At 43.9% G+C, this 15,920-nt stretch overlaps 1 protein-coding gene across 3 annotated transcripts in view; it reads right to left on the reverse strand.

The window, feature by feature from the left end:
- Positions 1 to 15,920, reverse strand: part of Syt1 (synaptotagmin 1) — a 514,933-nt gene that overhangs the window by 22,850 nt on the left and 476,163 nt on the right. The gene's annotated exons all lie outside the window — the stretch shown is intronic.

The raw sequence follows: 15,920 nt of genomic DNA on the forward strand, positions 1-15,920 counted from the left end.
TCAGTAAAAACTCAGGAGTCAGGTACTGTGGTAAGAACCTGAATGGTCAGAGAAGCAGTGGAGAAGTGACCAGTGACCTCTTTCTCCTTTCTCAATTAAAAAGAGCCAAGAATCTTTCTAAAACCCTCCCTACTACTTCCTGTGTCTCTCTATGTCCTTGGTCCTCCAAAACCTCTATGGCTAATTTTGGTCATTAGTAGTACCTCTGTCCCCTGATTCAGATTATTGGCAGTCTTGGGAGTATCAGAGTGCAATCAAAACATCCCACAACAATAAAGTCCTTGGGAAACCAAGTTTAAGTCGATATATTTCTGTGGTAGAAGAGATAACCTAAGACCATATTTCCTTGCAAATGATTTATCCGGCAAAAATTGTGAGAGGAATCCCAAGATGGCAGATTCCTCTCACTCAATAGAAATAATTTGAATTTGAAAGTATACACATAGGGAGTCTAAACAAGCAGGATGGGTAATGAGAGCTGGCCTTTTGCTAACTCCAAAAAATCATCAGCGTTCATATCTTCCCCTTCCACATACGGAAGTGCAATATCATCAAACAGGAACACAGTGACGTTCAGACTCTGTTTGTGCATATGTGGAGAGGAAAGGGTGTCACTGGGTGGACTGTCTCCCTCTGAACATGTTTCTTCCTTCAGCCTTTTCTACCCTTCTGACTCATAATGGACATCCACGAGTGCCTTAAAGTGATTTTTGTAAATGGGAAGTTCAGGGTACTTTCAGGTGGTTTCTATATGGTATCCAGAATTTATAAAACACAGATTAAAACTACCAAAGCAAGGGGTTGAAAGCTCCAAATTACAACCACAACCTGTGGTTTTATGTATTTTCTATTTTTATATCTTAACATATAGGCATTTTAATGACCAGGGAATCCAGTTTTACATTAGACTTGTCATATCCTACGGAGTTTCCAATGGAGCCGGGGACATTGATGGAGTTTGTTTGGGAGCCCTGTCTTGCTCAAAGGGAGCTCCAGTATGCACTATAGCAAGTTTCACATACACACGTGGGGAACCTCTCCAGGCTCCATTTCCTCTGGTCCCCAGTCATCTATCTCGCATGTAGAACACATCTTCCTGGGGTCCTCCGTCTCCTCCTCTGCATCCACCCAACACATCTTTAGTTATGATCAGTTCTAACATCATTTTCTTCCTGGAATTGTTGGGACTGCTCATTCCAACTGAGCCACACCGTTTATAATTCCCCACAAAAACCAACATTTGCCCATGCATTTGTGTGGTATATAAATGCCTTTGAGTGATGGTTATCAACATCACTGGGACTTCTATGGCATCACCCTGGCAGCTCTGTCTCTGGAAACCTCAAAGGAATAGCCACCTCACTGGACACAGAGAAGATGCCTAATGGGAGCTGGCGAAATCAAAACAAATATTTTATCTAATAGCTCCTTTTCTGAAATGCTCACTAGAAACATTTAGCAGCTACTGCCATGGACTGACTAGAACTTGATAAAAATTACCAGCTAACTGTAGGGAGTTAATATCTTCAACTAGACTGTCTAGAGAATTCTTGTAACGAACAGAAGCATTACTGTTCTGTGACATGACTCTACCTTTGCATTTGCCTTTTGAGAAGCTTGCTTGAGTGAGCGGGTCTACAGTTTATCACATTACATTAAAATCATCATACAGCGTCTCAAGACAGATGGCGTTAATGGTTTACACTGGATCTAAAAGTTAGGGACATTCCTTTTGGAGAAAGAATAAAGCGGTCTCGTTGCACAGAAGATTGTCCCTATTTGTAAAGCAAATTATCTAATGAAAGGCTGAGGAATGTTTGCTTTTTTTTTTTTTTTTTAAATAACTGTGGTGTAGCTGGGGTTAGAACACTCTGTACACATTCTTCCCAGTTTAGCTTCAGGGTGGGCAGGGTTGCTGGGGTGAAGGGCCCAGCACTGTCCTCCCGAGGCGTGAGGAGTAGACAAAGAGGGAGGACTTTAAGACAAGCTCTGTTTGCCTGGACGAATCCATCCAAGAGAGCGCTGAGCGAATTAATTGAGTAGTTGTTGGGCAGAGGCCTGACTTTGAATCTTGTCCAGAACGATTCTGGGTGATTAGGATTCCAAATCTGCTTTCAAAAGGGCTAATTCTTACCCTGCCGTGCTGGCTGTAAACACACTTCAAACAACTCACAACTTGGTACTTAATCTGAAGGCCACTGGAGAGTGGTAGTTAAAAACCTTTATTGAATAAATGAATAAGAGGGTAGACGCAATGTTCTAAGAGAAACTACCATTTATGGGCTCTGATTACATGGAAAAGCACTTGGTGTTTTTAATGCCTCTTTTAAGAAATAATATAAATGAGTCAAAGGCCATATGCAATCAGCATTATTAAGGCATTTGAGGTGGAACCGTGTTCCTATTCAACCCTGCGAGAAGCATGGAAGTCAACCTTTTATGGAATCAATAACCTATTTTGGTAACACATGGCTTATATTGTTCCTTGCTGCTTCTTCAAACCCAATCAAGATCTATCTCTTTGCATGAGAATTTTTACAAGTGCATAGTAAAGCAGTGCCAGAAACATTCTCAAGAGAACAAAAGGGCAGCATTAGCTGAAGTATCAGTCTCTAGAAAGATCAGGACAATGATAAGTGGGAAACACTTAGAAATTTAAAAGGCCACGTCTGCATACAGTCACAGAAACTTGTTTTGTAGAAAACTGGGGGACCAAGGAGAGGACAGAGTGCAGATTTTTGAAGACTGAGCATTCCTCCTTTCCTTCTGAATTCTTAATGGCCAGTTTGTGAAAAACAGCCCTTACCGATCACCTGTCAATCATGCTCCAGCTTCTCCAGAACCGCCCCCCCCCCCCAACAGAGGCTAAGGAAGGAAAAAGCTGTAAATGAAGACATGCTACCCGCTCTGAGCTAATGGCCACACATGTCAGCCTGTGGGAGGATGAGAAACGTCTCAATGCTGATGTCTAGTGTTTCCATGACCTACTTTGCAAGCTTAAACTACAGTTTCACAGGAATCCCCACTGGTTCTAATTATGGGCAAATCTACACCCCACAACTGTCTACATCTATGGTATTTGTCTGTAGAAGCATTTTCAGAGAGGGAGCACGATTCTTTTTCAGGGCCGCGTCTGTGGTTATTTATTTTCTGGGGACACAGAAATTCCTCCAAAGAGGTCATCACATTACTGGCTGTCAACTCCACAGAAACCAGCTTTCAAGGCAACTGGCTGCGGATTCCGTGTCTGGGATGGTGAAATTACAATAGGAGAGGGGGTGACCCAGGCGCCACCTGGAGTTTCCTATGAGTACAGCACTTGGCACACAGTCTCTTCATTATCTGAGTTAGGAATGGTTTACCAGGAGGAGCATTTATAGGTAATGCTTCACCCGATACTAAAGGATCTAAAAACACAAGTGTCTCCTTTACTGCTTAGGTTAAGCTTAAGTCAGTGGTTCTCAGACTATGGGTTGTGGCTCTTTCCAGGGGACTGCATAACAGAATATCCAGCATATCAGATATTTACATTATGATTTATAACAGTAGCAAACTTAGAGTTATGAAGTGGCCACAAAACAATTTTATGGTTGGGGGGTCACCACAACATAAGGAACGGTATTCAAGGAGAACAACATTAGGAAGGTTGAGAACCACTGGCTTAAGGGATCTAGGTATTTGGGGCTTCCAATGTGAACCTAGAACCCCACATGCTGGCGGAAGTCCAGGGATAAGGTGCTACCACTGCTTCCTGTTTCTGACTCTGCTGCCTGGACAGGGAGTTGACAAACTGAAGAGTGTTCTTGTGGCTTTGTGCAAGAATAATTATGAACATCAGAAATCATGAAACTCAACTTTTCCAACAAGTGTGATTTTTAGATATGAAGGACGCCATCATTGCTGTTTAGGGACAAGGCGACCTCATGTCTTCCAAGTACTCCATAGTTCAAGGACATGAAAGAGAAAGATGTTAAGCTGAGAGATAGCCTAACCAATGTACTTCAACTTTAGGATTGTGTGTCTATGTCTTAAAAAAACACTTCTGAGGACAGCTATTTCATAACCATCTTATATGTGTAGGTCATAGGGCAGGGTGTTTAATTCGAATTTGAAGGACCCGCCACTGCTTCCGATTAAGTTTATACTTTCCCTCTTTTTGTTTGTTTTAAGATTTATTTATTATGTGTACAATGTTCTGCCTGCATACAGAAGAGGGCACCAGAACTCACTATAGGTGTGAACCACTATGTGGTTGCTGGGAATTGAACTCGGGACCTTAGGAAGAGGAGCCATCTTTCATCTTTCCAGCCTCCCGATTAAGATTATAAAGGAAAAGCAGAGGAAAGATCTCCCAGTGCTGTCCTCTATAAATTGAAGAAAATGTCACAGTAAGAAATCAGCCTCTTGCCTCCTCAGTACTGCAGCCCCCGAGTAAGAGACAGAATTCACCCTAATAACTCAGACAACGGAACAAGACCTGTGACCTTCCCTCAGCTCCTCTTCCCACTAAAGGCTGGTCCAGAAAAAGAGAAGGTCCCCAAGTGATGCAGGTCATTTCCTAACCCTGCCTTCCAGCCTGTCCTTGTAGACTTCCTGGGGGATTGATGGAAGCTTCATGTCTCACTGTTGCTCTCAAGGCTGGAGGCTGCTAATCCAATGACTCTCTCCATTATCTTTCCGTTTTTTCTCAAGGATAGTGCATCAACTCTTAGGAGTGAGCTGGTTCTTTTAGGTACCATATGTCGGTACCGTTTCCACACTGACTATGAACTCATTTGTCTCACTTGTTTACATAGCTTATCCCTAGTGTCTTATAAAGGAGAGTCAATAAAAAGTTGTTGAGTATCTGAAAAACTAAACAAAACACAGCTCCAGAAAACGACCCCAGAGCGTTCCCCTACAAGTGCCGGCATGTCTTGAGTGAAGAGAACGCTTAAAACTTACTTCAAAATATCTAAGGGATGAATATGTCGATAAGTGATAAAGCATTTGCCTGGGTTTCCTGGTGTCCTGGGCATTGTTCCCAGTGCATTGAACAAAATAACAAAGCAGCAACACATCAACCAAATCCCAAAGGAGTGGAGGACTCGGGGTTTCTGAGTTATATAAGCATCCCCCAGGGTCTCAGCAGAGCTATCCCCACCCCCTTCCTATCTACCCCCAACTGGAGTCAAGTGGATGATAGCTCACATTCCTTCTTAAGACACAGCGTAGGAGGAACATGTTAGAGTCAATGGAAGTGGAAGCCAGGAGAAGCCATTGGAATAGAGAAGATAGAGCAGTGGCCTTCACCCTTCCTGAGGCCGTGACCCTTTAATACAGTTCCTCATGGTGTGGTGACCCCTGACCATAAGATTATTTTCGTTGCGACTTTATAACTGTCATTTTGCTACTGTTATGAATTGTAATGTAAATAACTATGTTTTTCCAGTGGTTTTAAGTGACCCCTGCAAAAAGGAGAGCCGCAGGTTGAGACCCACTGATCTAGAGAGCCTAAGACCATCAGAAAAAAGAGATGTTTACATTAGAATTCATAACAGTAGTAAAATCCCAGTTATGAAGTAGCAATGAGAACAATTTTATGGTTGGGGGTCACTACAACCTGAGGAACTGTACTAAAGGATCACAGCATCAGGAAGGTTGAGAACCATTGCTTTAAACCATTCTGACACACATTTTCCTCCCCAGAACACCCACCTGGTAATATTTTCAAAAGGATTTGTTTTTATGTGTCTATGTATGTCTGTACTCACATGCACGTGTTGGGGGAGGTAGTACTGGGAAAGGGCCAGATGAGGGTGTTGATTGCCCTGGAACTGGAGTTACAGCTGGTTGTAAGCTGCCCCATGTAGGTGCTGGGAAGAGAACTCTGGTCCTCAGCAAGAGCAGCAAGCACTCTTAACCACTGAACCATCTCCTGTCACTTCCACTTTCATACCTTGTTGAAAAGCGGCACGTCCCACTTGGAGAACCTTTGATCTGCCAGAATACCATTGCGGGGATGGATTTTAAAACCCAGAACAGTCACGATCGAAAAGCAGTTTGTAGTTATTTGTCACAACATGGAGAACAGCACTGAACTGTCTGTCCATTCACTTACTGCATAAGAATGAAATGTGACATTCGGTTTTGGGGCGGGGCAAGCCCTCCTGGCTAAGTGGCTGTTGCGGGTCACCTCGGAAGGCAGTTAGAACAGGTACTCGCTAAAGCTCTCATTTCCAATCTTAACAAATATTCCATTTCCCCATGTGCCTTTCCCCCGCCCCCAACCCCTTTTTAAATTAAAATAATGCATCTTTGAAGGCTGAATCTGGATGCTGGCAAGATTCCAGCTTAGTAGAAAGGAGAGAGATTCTAGAAGGTGTGCTAAACCTGAACGCTTTTCCCCCGCCTTGTGGAAGCAGGAACAATGAGACCAAGAAGGAAAAGAGCAACTGCCGTTCACCAGAAGAAAAACCAACCTGGGCTCCTTTGCCATGCCTCACCCAACCCCTCAGTGTCCCTCCAATTTACATAAGTGTAGTTTAGGTTGGTGTGCGATGCCTTCTAATTGGATTTCATGCCATGGCTTCCGAATGGGGGAAGACGCGGCTGTCTACTCCCATCATGTCTCTTTCATGCTACTTTGAACTGGAAAAAGAATTCTAATTCAAGCCTGGCTTGTTTCTGTTCCCCTCCCTTCCTGTTGGGCAGAAATGTGCGAGGAATGTGGAATGAAAAGGCAGGCGGGAAGATTCCAGATAGCGTTCTATTTATCTGTCCGGAGAGACCGCCAGAGGCCCATGGAGGTGACAGTGGGTGGCAGAGCAGCTGACTTAGAGAAGAAGGTCAAAGGTTTTAAGAGGCAAAGAAGAGAGGTACCCAGGAGCCAGGATGGAGCATGGCAAGCAGTTACCAATTACCTGGATTTGCTGCCCTCTTCAGGACTTTTTTGGGGGCGGAGTCAAAGACTTAATAAGTGTGAGAATACCAATGTGGCAAGGATGTGTGGGTAACAAGAACCCCCAAACCACTTGTGTATTTCTGCTTGAGATGTTTCCTGATTGTGTTCAGGAAAGCTGATGATGCACAGACCCTGCACCTCCAGCATCCTACTGGTGTGTAACTATCATAGATATCCTCTGCCACTTTGCACAAACAGAACTGTTTTTTTAAAATGTGCATTGGTATTTTACATGTGCATCTGTGTTGAGGGAGTCAGATTCCTCTGGAAATGGAATTACAGATGGTTGTGAGCTGCCATGTGGGTGCTGGGAATTGAACCTGGGTCCTCTGGAAGAACAGTCAGTACTTTTAACCGCTGAGCCACCTTTCCAGTCCCCTAGCAGAATATTCTTTACTGAGTTTTCTATGACAGCATAAACTGGAAATAATCCAGATACCATCCTCAGAACAATTTGAGTATTCATGCTGAACATCAATAAAATTAACAAAGTTACACTACATCTGTAGACCATAACTGCATATTTAAAATATGACGCCATTTTTAAAGTTTGAAAAAAACTAAGATACATAGTTTAGTGCCATACATATGTGTGTGTATGTATGTATGTATTTATATGTGTATATATATATCTGAAAACATGTAAAACCAAGTGTGTATGCAATGAAACATGCATGGGAGCAACAAACAAAAGGGGCTTGAGAATCATAGATGCCAAGTTCACAGCAATAAATAATAATAATAGTAAAGGAACGTGAGGGAAATAAGTGCGCAGGATATGCTGGGGTGTTCTTTATGTCGTCTTTGGCCGGGTTGGGTAGATGGGTACCGATTATATTCTGACTGTTGCATGCACAAACTATTTCATTGGAAAATCCAGCCACTCTGTGTCAGCCTCAGCTGCAAGTCCGGAGTCCCCGCGTATAGACAGCGGAGCACCTTCCCCGTTTGGCAGCAGGACAGCTGAGGCTGCAGAGGTCTGCTTGTGTCCGTAATTGAGTCTCATTATCTGGAGCGTCTGCATCAGACATTCAGCTCCTGGAGCCAATGTGATCATACCCACCCTACTTCTGCTGATGTGGGCTTGCCTTAGCTCCGGCGGATTCACAGGGGCAGGGGTAGGTGGGAGGAGGCAGAAAGCAAGCGAGGGTAATGGGACTTACAGAAAACCAGTTAAGCTTCTTCAGAGCTGTCTCCTCTTGGCTAATTCTGACGTACGTCTTACTATAACTTCCTTAACAGTTTCCCAACAGAAGCTCTGTGTGGGGTGGTGTGTAGAAATAAATTCTTAAAGAATGACTAGGAGTGTAAAGCCCCGAGTTAGATCCCTGCACTGAAAATCTGAAATTGTGGTGCTGTTGGCTTTACTTATTCAAAATGAATAAACTGAGGGGCCAGTGGCAAGCGCTTGTGCTAGGTGTTGGCTTTGGAGGCACCTGGTGACACTGATAATTCTATCTGTGGTTATCTGCTCTAGTTTCACATTATAATCTCCTGAGGAATTAAAAACAACAAAAAAACCCTGGACCCTTGTCCTTGTCTCCAGACTCTAAGTCAGACAGAGATATGGTCCCTGGTTCTCATATTTTATAATGATCACTTCCTGTTGGCTCTAGCATGTCTTCCCCACTGAGAAGCACTTGTCCATAAATGTCATCTACGAGGCTCTGATGAAGTTTCAGGGACAGCTACTGCAGACATCATCCTGTTGATGACATTGCGGTGGAAGCCTTGGACAGAGAGTGGTTCCCACTAACTTTCGCTCTACTCAGACCAACCAGCATCTTAAAGGCAGAACTTCTCATTCAAACCCTCTGCCAGCTCCTTGCTGTTTGTACAAGGTGTCAACAAGCAGGGCCAGGCTATTGCAGTGAGGGGTGGTGAAGCCATCTTCCAGGCCACAAGAGAACTGGTGGTACTGTCAGGTCTGGGGCTTGGAACAAGTCTGCAGAGTTCCAGAAAAGAACCAAAACTCAAGCTGCTTTCTCTTTATCTATCCACTAAATTCCATGGGAGATATTGACAAGAATTTTGGAAAATAAAAACCCGGAGGATCAGAGAGCTAAGGACTTAGTTTATCTCTAAACTTACTTTATCAGACACTTGAACACCACCACATCAGGTGGTCCTTCAGGCTTTGTATAGCTTTGCTTCACCTGCAGTATCTATAGAGGGATGGGCGACAATAATGTCTGAACCTTGGTACCAGTGTGTTTCCAGAATCATCACCTAGGCCATTGTTTGGAATGGGGAACCTCAGGCCCTGTCCAGCCTGCAAAAAACAGAACTGGATTCATTTTAACAAGAACTCTAGGAGAAGAGGGCCACTTTAGAGGATGGATTCATGTTCTCCATGTTCCATGGAGGGCATGTGGGAAGATGGGGTGAGCTTCTACACGTACAATGCTGTCAGGTTATGACCGCTGGAGTAGAAGGTTCAAGAGTGTTGAGTGGTACCATTGGGAGAGCTTGGCTTTGCCAGGAAGGGGCTGTAGAGCATCCTACATAACTTTAAATTTCATCATGAAGGCAGCATGGAGCTAATTAAAACCAATGAAAGATTTTAAACAGGAAATTCCCGATGAGGTTTTTGTTTAAGGTAGATGCCACTGACAGTGATGTGGGGGATGGAAGGAAGGACAAGGTAGGAATGAAGGGGGCTGGGCACTGGGACGTATGCCCTCACTGGAATGGGGAGGGCTCCAAGAGGGAAGGTCTAGGTGGAGGAAGGAGCAACAGGGTACATTACTACACGACTATTCCCATTTCCTTTAAATTCCTTTTACAAATCTACCACACGTCACTGGAAGAAGAAAAGCAGTCAAGCAACAAACAGAAGCCCAGACCCTCAAACACCTAGGCTTTGATTAAAGTTTAAGAACACATGATGAGGAGGAAGATACAGGTGTAATTACACATTACAGAAGCAAGGAAGGCTGAATGAAAAAGTTCATTATTTTACTGCTTTTTATGCAACTCCAAATTGTCCAAGAGACTCTTTTTTTTTTTTCTCACAATGTAGCCCTGGCTATCCTAGAAGTCCCTATGTAAATCAGGTTGGCTTCGCCATCAGAGAGATCTACCTGCCTCTGCCTTCCAAACACTAAAAGTTTCTGCTATACTTTCAAAGTGTATATATGTGTGTGTGTGTGTGTGTGTGTGTGTATATATATATATATATATATATATATATATATATATATATATATATATGTAGGTATATATATGTTTATGTGGTGGTTGAATAAAAATGGCCCCCATTGTACAATAGGGAGTGGCACTATTAGGAGGTGTCGCAGTAGGTGTGGTCTTGTTGGAGGAAGTGTGTCGCTGAGGGTGGGCTTTGAGGTTTCAGAAGCTTAAGCCAGGCCTAGTAGCTCACTTTATCTTCCTGCTGCCTGTGGATCCACCCGTCATTGCACATTCGAAGCTACTTCTCCAGCACCCCGTCTGCCTGAGTGCCACCATGCTTCCTGACATGACGATAACGGACTAAACCTCTGAACTGTAAGCCAGCTCCAATTCGATGTTTTCCTTTATAAGAGTTGCCGTGGTCATGGTGTGTCTTCACAGTGATAGAACCCTAACTAAGACAGTTGGCTATCACAGGAGACTCAAGCATAAAAACAGCATACATTTACATATCAGGAATCATTTTTTTCCTGCTCATGACTGCCCAGGATTTCAAACATGGTTCTTCCCAACGCCCCCAAAATAAGCTCTCCTTTTTATATTTCTTTGAAGTGCTCATCATTTCAAAAGCACATTCTTTGTACCGGCTCTCTTGATCGATAACATATGTAATAGAATTTGAGTCCTGGACTCCTTTTCTTGAGACACAGAAAAAACTGTCCCAGTTTGTGGTGTGAAAATACAGACATGGCTAGTCTATTTTACCCATTCATTCAGTGAGAACATAGGGAATCTAGTAATTTCTCTTCCATGCTTTAGATTTTAACCAGTAATAAAGTATGCACGAGAAGGTATAGTGCTGTGATAGCTGAGTGCTGGTGAAGATGAAGTGCGTGGTCCTGAGAAACATTTGAGCAGAAGGAGCCATGGATTAAACTTCTTGCTCCCCCCCCCCTCCAGCTCTGCTGTCAGCCCTACCCACTAGGCTTCGGAATACTCTCTCCTCCTCTAGGATTTTACTCTGGCAGACACAAATGCTTGTGTATCACACAGCTCCATATTTAATCTCCTAATTTGCCTCTCTGGCTTGGTCCTTTCTGATGTCTCCCTGACAGCACTAATCTGGCCTTCACAGCCCCCCCCCCCCCATTACTTGGCCTACTCAATTGAATTTTCCTTAGATTTGGAAACGCAACATTCTGACAGCAGTCAACGCTTCCGAGAACGGAAACGCGATGCTAGGCGTGGATGGCCCCTATGCCGCGTCATGGTTCGGCTGCGTTACTAATGCAAACTGCTCAACTCAGCAGCTTGGAGAGAGCTGAGTGTGCCCATGTGACTGCAATTCTGGACACAAATCGGCAGACCCTGAGACCCAAGCCAGTACGGCTGGGTCTGTGGCAGCCGAGCTAAGCACTTCCTACCAGGAAATCCTGAAATGCAAGTTTCTCTTCCAGTGATCATAAATTGAAACAGCGGTTTTTTGGGAGAACGGGTTGGCAACACTGGGAATTCACATTCTCTTCTACTTAGTATTTCCACTTACAGGACACTTTGTAGTTAGTTGTTGTGCATAAAGAGATTTCAACTAATAGTGTTTATGAAACAAAGCCCCATACATTTAATCTGTGTTTTGGGGAATGACGAAGAACACTCTGGTGAACTCACACAAAGGAAGGCAACTATGCATGCAGAAGTGAAAACACAGGAGAGCTTGGTGGGTGGGGCCTTTGCTTAGGGAAGTGCGTGTGTTCCGTACTGTCCAGCATCCTCTTTTCTCTGACGAGGACAGCTGCTGTTTTATTTTACAGTATTTCCCCTTGTCCTGTTATTTTATTTTGCAAGTTATTCAAATGGCCTTCCAACCACACTGGCCTTATCTGGTCCCTCTAGCATTAACATCATAGTGTCGTCATCACTACATAGAGCACAGGATTCACAAGAGAAGTCAAATAGGATGCCAGTGCTTGTATGTACTATATGTAACACACACACCATTTCTGAAAGGGCATACATAAGACAGCTTAACAGTAATTATCTCTGATGGAAGGGATGACTAGGGGTGTGCAAAGACTTGGCCTCTCTGTCACTTCTCTTTTAAGAACACATTATTGTTAGAAGGTAAGAATGAGCCAGGTAGTGGTGGTGCATGCTTCTAATCCCAGCACTCAGGAGGCAGAGGCAGGTGGATCTCTTTGAGTTCGAGGCCGGCCTGGTCTACAGAGTGAGTTCCAGCACAGCTAGGCCTACACAGTGAAACCCTGTCTCAAAAACAAATAAACAAACCCCAAAAAGGCAAAGATGAATTTTAAATAAGTGAATAATTCTACATAAATACAGAAATAGCAGGAAACCTAACAAGGGGGCAAGCATACTACTCCTTTAGATTCAGGTGCCCTAATAAGAACCTGAAAGAAATATGGCCCCGTGGCCATTCCTCAGACCAGATGCTTGCTTGTGTGGCTCCCCCACACTGTGCCCTCACTAGGGGAATGTGTTTCTGAGCCCTAAAGTACTTAACTTTGTGGCTCTTGAAGTTTATGCCTTTGGGATGGCGGGAACAGCCTTCTCTCGGAAGTCTGCTGTGACTCGTGAAGTCCTCAGGGCTCGCTGCCTTCTTTCTATTCCTGCTAAGAATAAAAATTCACAGCTTTCTACTTGCTGTCCCTCTGGCCTGGGTTTCCACTTATCTCTTGCATGCCTTTCGTGGGCAGCTCAGATTCCACCTGTGCCGTTATCTCAGCATCCCTATTGGTACCCTGAAGATCTGCTGACAGGCATACGGGTTTTACTGCTCGACAGAGAGCACTGGTGCAGGACTTCTGCGTGCACTAGGAGGAGGAGCAATTGCTAGAACAAGCAGACATGCCCAAGGAGCAGCCGCAACTCTCCTGGGAGATGTAGGCTTCAAGAGAAAGTCCCAACTTCCAATAGCAAGGCAATAAGGATCTATGCATTCCTATCCCCCCCCACACACATACACACATACACACTCTCCATCTGCTGTCACTTTCTCACATACACCCATACTCCAAGCTTCTCCAATTACTTGCCTTCCTGGTATGCTCAGGCATTCTTCTACCACAACAATTGGCACCAACCGGGGCTCAAAATACAATTAACCACATTCATTTTCTCCTTCCTTTGCATTCTGATTTAATGGTGTCTGACTCTAAGTAGCTTCTCCCATAGAGAAGTAAAATGGATTCCAGCAGGACATTTGGAGGAGGGGCAGATGCCAGAGACATCACACAGACCTGTGGGATTATTCTGTGTTCTTCCCTACTCAATTTTCAGTGGGGTGGTACTGTGAGTCACTGGAAACATCCTAGCCCACATTATAAACAACAATGCATATTTGTCTTCCTTACGTGTATGGAAAAGATCTATTTTATTAACAGAAAAAAGAGTAATGTGGTTCAATATTTAATTTTTGTATTTTCAAGCAGAAGATGGTATTTGCTTTTCCTAGTCTCGTGTGTGCATTCAGGACTGTCTGCAATTACCTGCATTTTTGGCCTTCTGGTTTAATTGGGAATTATCCTACACTACTCAAACTACCTCGTAGATTACACCTTGATTTACTACTTAGCTCTTGGGTATGAGAAAATAATTTAAAAGCTGCGAAGAATTAACCACTGTAGAGTAATTTATATAACACAGAAGCAGGAAAATATATCAGTCTCATTTACAGAAAGCATGAGCCTAGGTACTTGGAATTCTCTGCCTAGCAAGCGTTAGGAGACGCTACAAGCCGCTGCCTGACTGGCATGTTGTGATCTGGCTACTTAATGTACGTCACCTTGGTTTCAAATATAGTGAAACCTGACACATCTCCATAGTTAAAGGCACTGCGTTGTTTTCAGCTCTTACACATTTGGAGGGGAAATATCCCATTATGCCTGAAAGCAGGTGAACACCCGAGATGGTGGTTTACTCACTACGTGAATTAAAGCTGGGCCTATTGGAATCTTTTTTACTCGCTCCTCTGATGAAATGAGAATCTGACAGTCGACTCAAGGGAGTTGACCGTGCTGGGAGAAGCTCCATAAATCATGCTCAACCAGTGTCCTTTAAGCTCACAGCATGAGCTAGGATGGCGGTGGCTTCTTAAACAATGGAGTGAAATGTTGAGTTGCCTTTTATGAAGTGGTCAAGCGGCACATTTCTTGACTGCCTCGTGAAGGGAAGGGATGGCTCTTCTTTTATGCTGCCACTCACATGTTCGCGCCCACAGCTTATCTTGAGAGCCAGAGAGCTGTCTCTTTCCGCCTAAAGTCAACGTTTCTGAGTTTGAGCCCATAGGTCCCTTTTCTCCCATCACATCTCTTTATAATAATAAAGGAGGCTAAATGTAAAGGCGGGAGGCAATGCTTCACGTCAGCAGTGGTCAAAGACATGCTGAAAATGAGATTCATACACTGGCCTATCAAACTGGCAACGATTGGAAAAAGCCACACAACGCTCACTGGGTAGAGTTGTCAAAACAAACGGCTACCTTTCACAGGGAGGATGTGACCTTTCAAAGCTTGAGCATAGGTCACACTTACTAGGCAGGTGTGGGGACTGCACATCTGGAGTCCCAGCACTTGGGAAGCTGAGGTACCGGGAAGCTCAGCTGGAGTCTAGCCTGAGCTACATAGTAAGTTCCAGGCCAGCCTGGGTTATACAAGGAGGCCCTGCCAAAACCAAACAAAACCAAAACCAAGCCAAAACCCTCCAACCTTCCCAAACACACCTAGACACGCTTGTAAGCAGATATATTCATGTCTATTTAAATTAGAAGTAGTTTTCTTTGTTTCTCTTTCTCTCTCTCTCTCTCTCTCTCTCTCTCTCTCTCTCTCTCTCTCTCACTCTCTCTTGATCAGCGAACTACTTTCTAAGGAAAGTAACTGAAGAACTGAACAAAGCTTTAGCAAAAAAGATGTTACAACCGAGTTGTGACTCGTAATATAGAAAAAGTGTCCAAAAGCAGGGTAACAGCTAAAGAAATTATGGGATGATCATATGAAACGACCTAAAGAGGTCCAAACCAATGCTGAAAACATGTTTGAGACAGCAATTGTGGTGTGACTAAAATACTACAGGCTTTGTATGCTCCAGATTCATATATGGACATGAAAATCATTCCGGAAATACCCCCCCCCCATTAACCTTGCTTCTCTCTATGTGGTCAATATTATGGTGATTTCAAGTTTTCTAATTATTTTCATTTTCAGATTTTCCACAGCAAGTGTGTGTGTGTGGTGTGTGTGTGTGTGTGTGTGTGTGTGTGTGTGTGTGTGTGTGTGTGTGTGTAAAACAAAGGAAGCTACTTCTAATTTAAATAGTCACGAATATACCTGGGAGGCTAAGCTGGTGATGATGTATTACATGCCCCAGGATGCGGTCTGCCTTCAGTTGTAGTGCCCAGCTTTTAGCTGAGCATCTTGTCCACTGAGAATCAAGAGAGACCCTTTCCATGTTCCTTGCTATGATCAAGGCTATTCTGAGTCTGACCCTGAGATGCAAGTGAATATATTATATGGGACCTTCAGGACCTCCAGTGAAGGGCATAGGCTCACCCTTCCTTCTCCCTGTTTTTCTTTTTTATACGGCTGCCACAGAGTTCTGTGACAGGAGAGTCAGATGCTGAGGATGTGAAGAGTCCCTCACTTAATGGCTTTTTGTTTTGTTTTTTGTTTTTTTCAAGGTAGGGTTTCTCTGTGTAACAGCTCTGATGTTCTGGAACTTACTCTGTAAACCAGGCTGGCCTCAAACTCAGAGATCCACCTGCCTCTGCCTCCTGAGTGCTGGGATTAAAGGTGTGTGCCACTGTTGCCCAGCTCACTTAAGGGCATCTCAA

This window comes from Peromyscus maniculatus, chromosome 18 (genome assembly GCF_049852395.1).
Source record: "Peromyscus maniculatus bairdii isolate BWxNUB_F1_BW_parent chromosome 18, HU_Pman_BW_mat_3.1, whole genome shotgun sequence".
In the NCBI taxonomy this organism is placed as follows: Eukaryota; Metazoa; Chordata; class Mammalia; order Rodentia; family Cricetidae; genus Peromyscus; species Peromyscus maniculatus.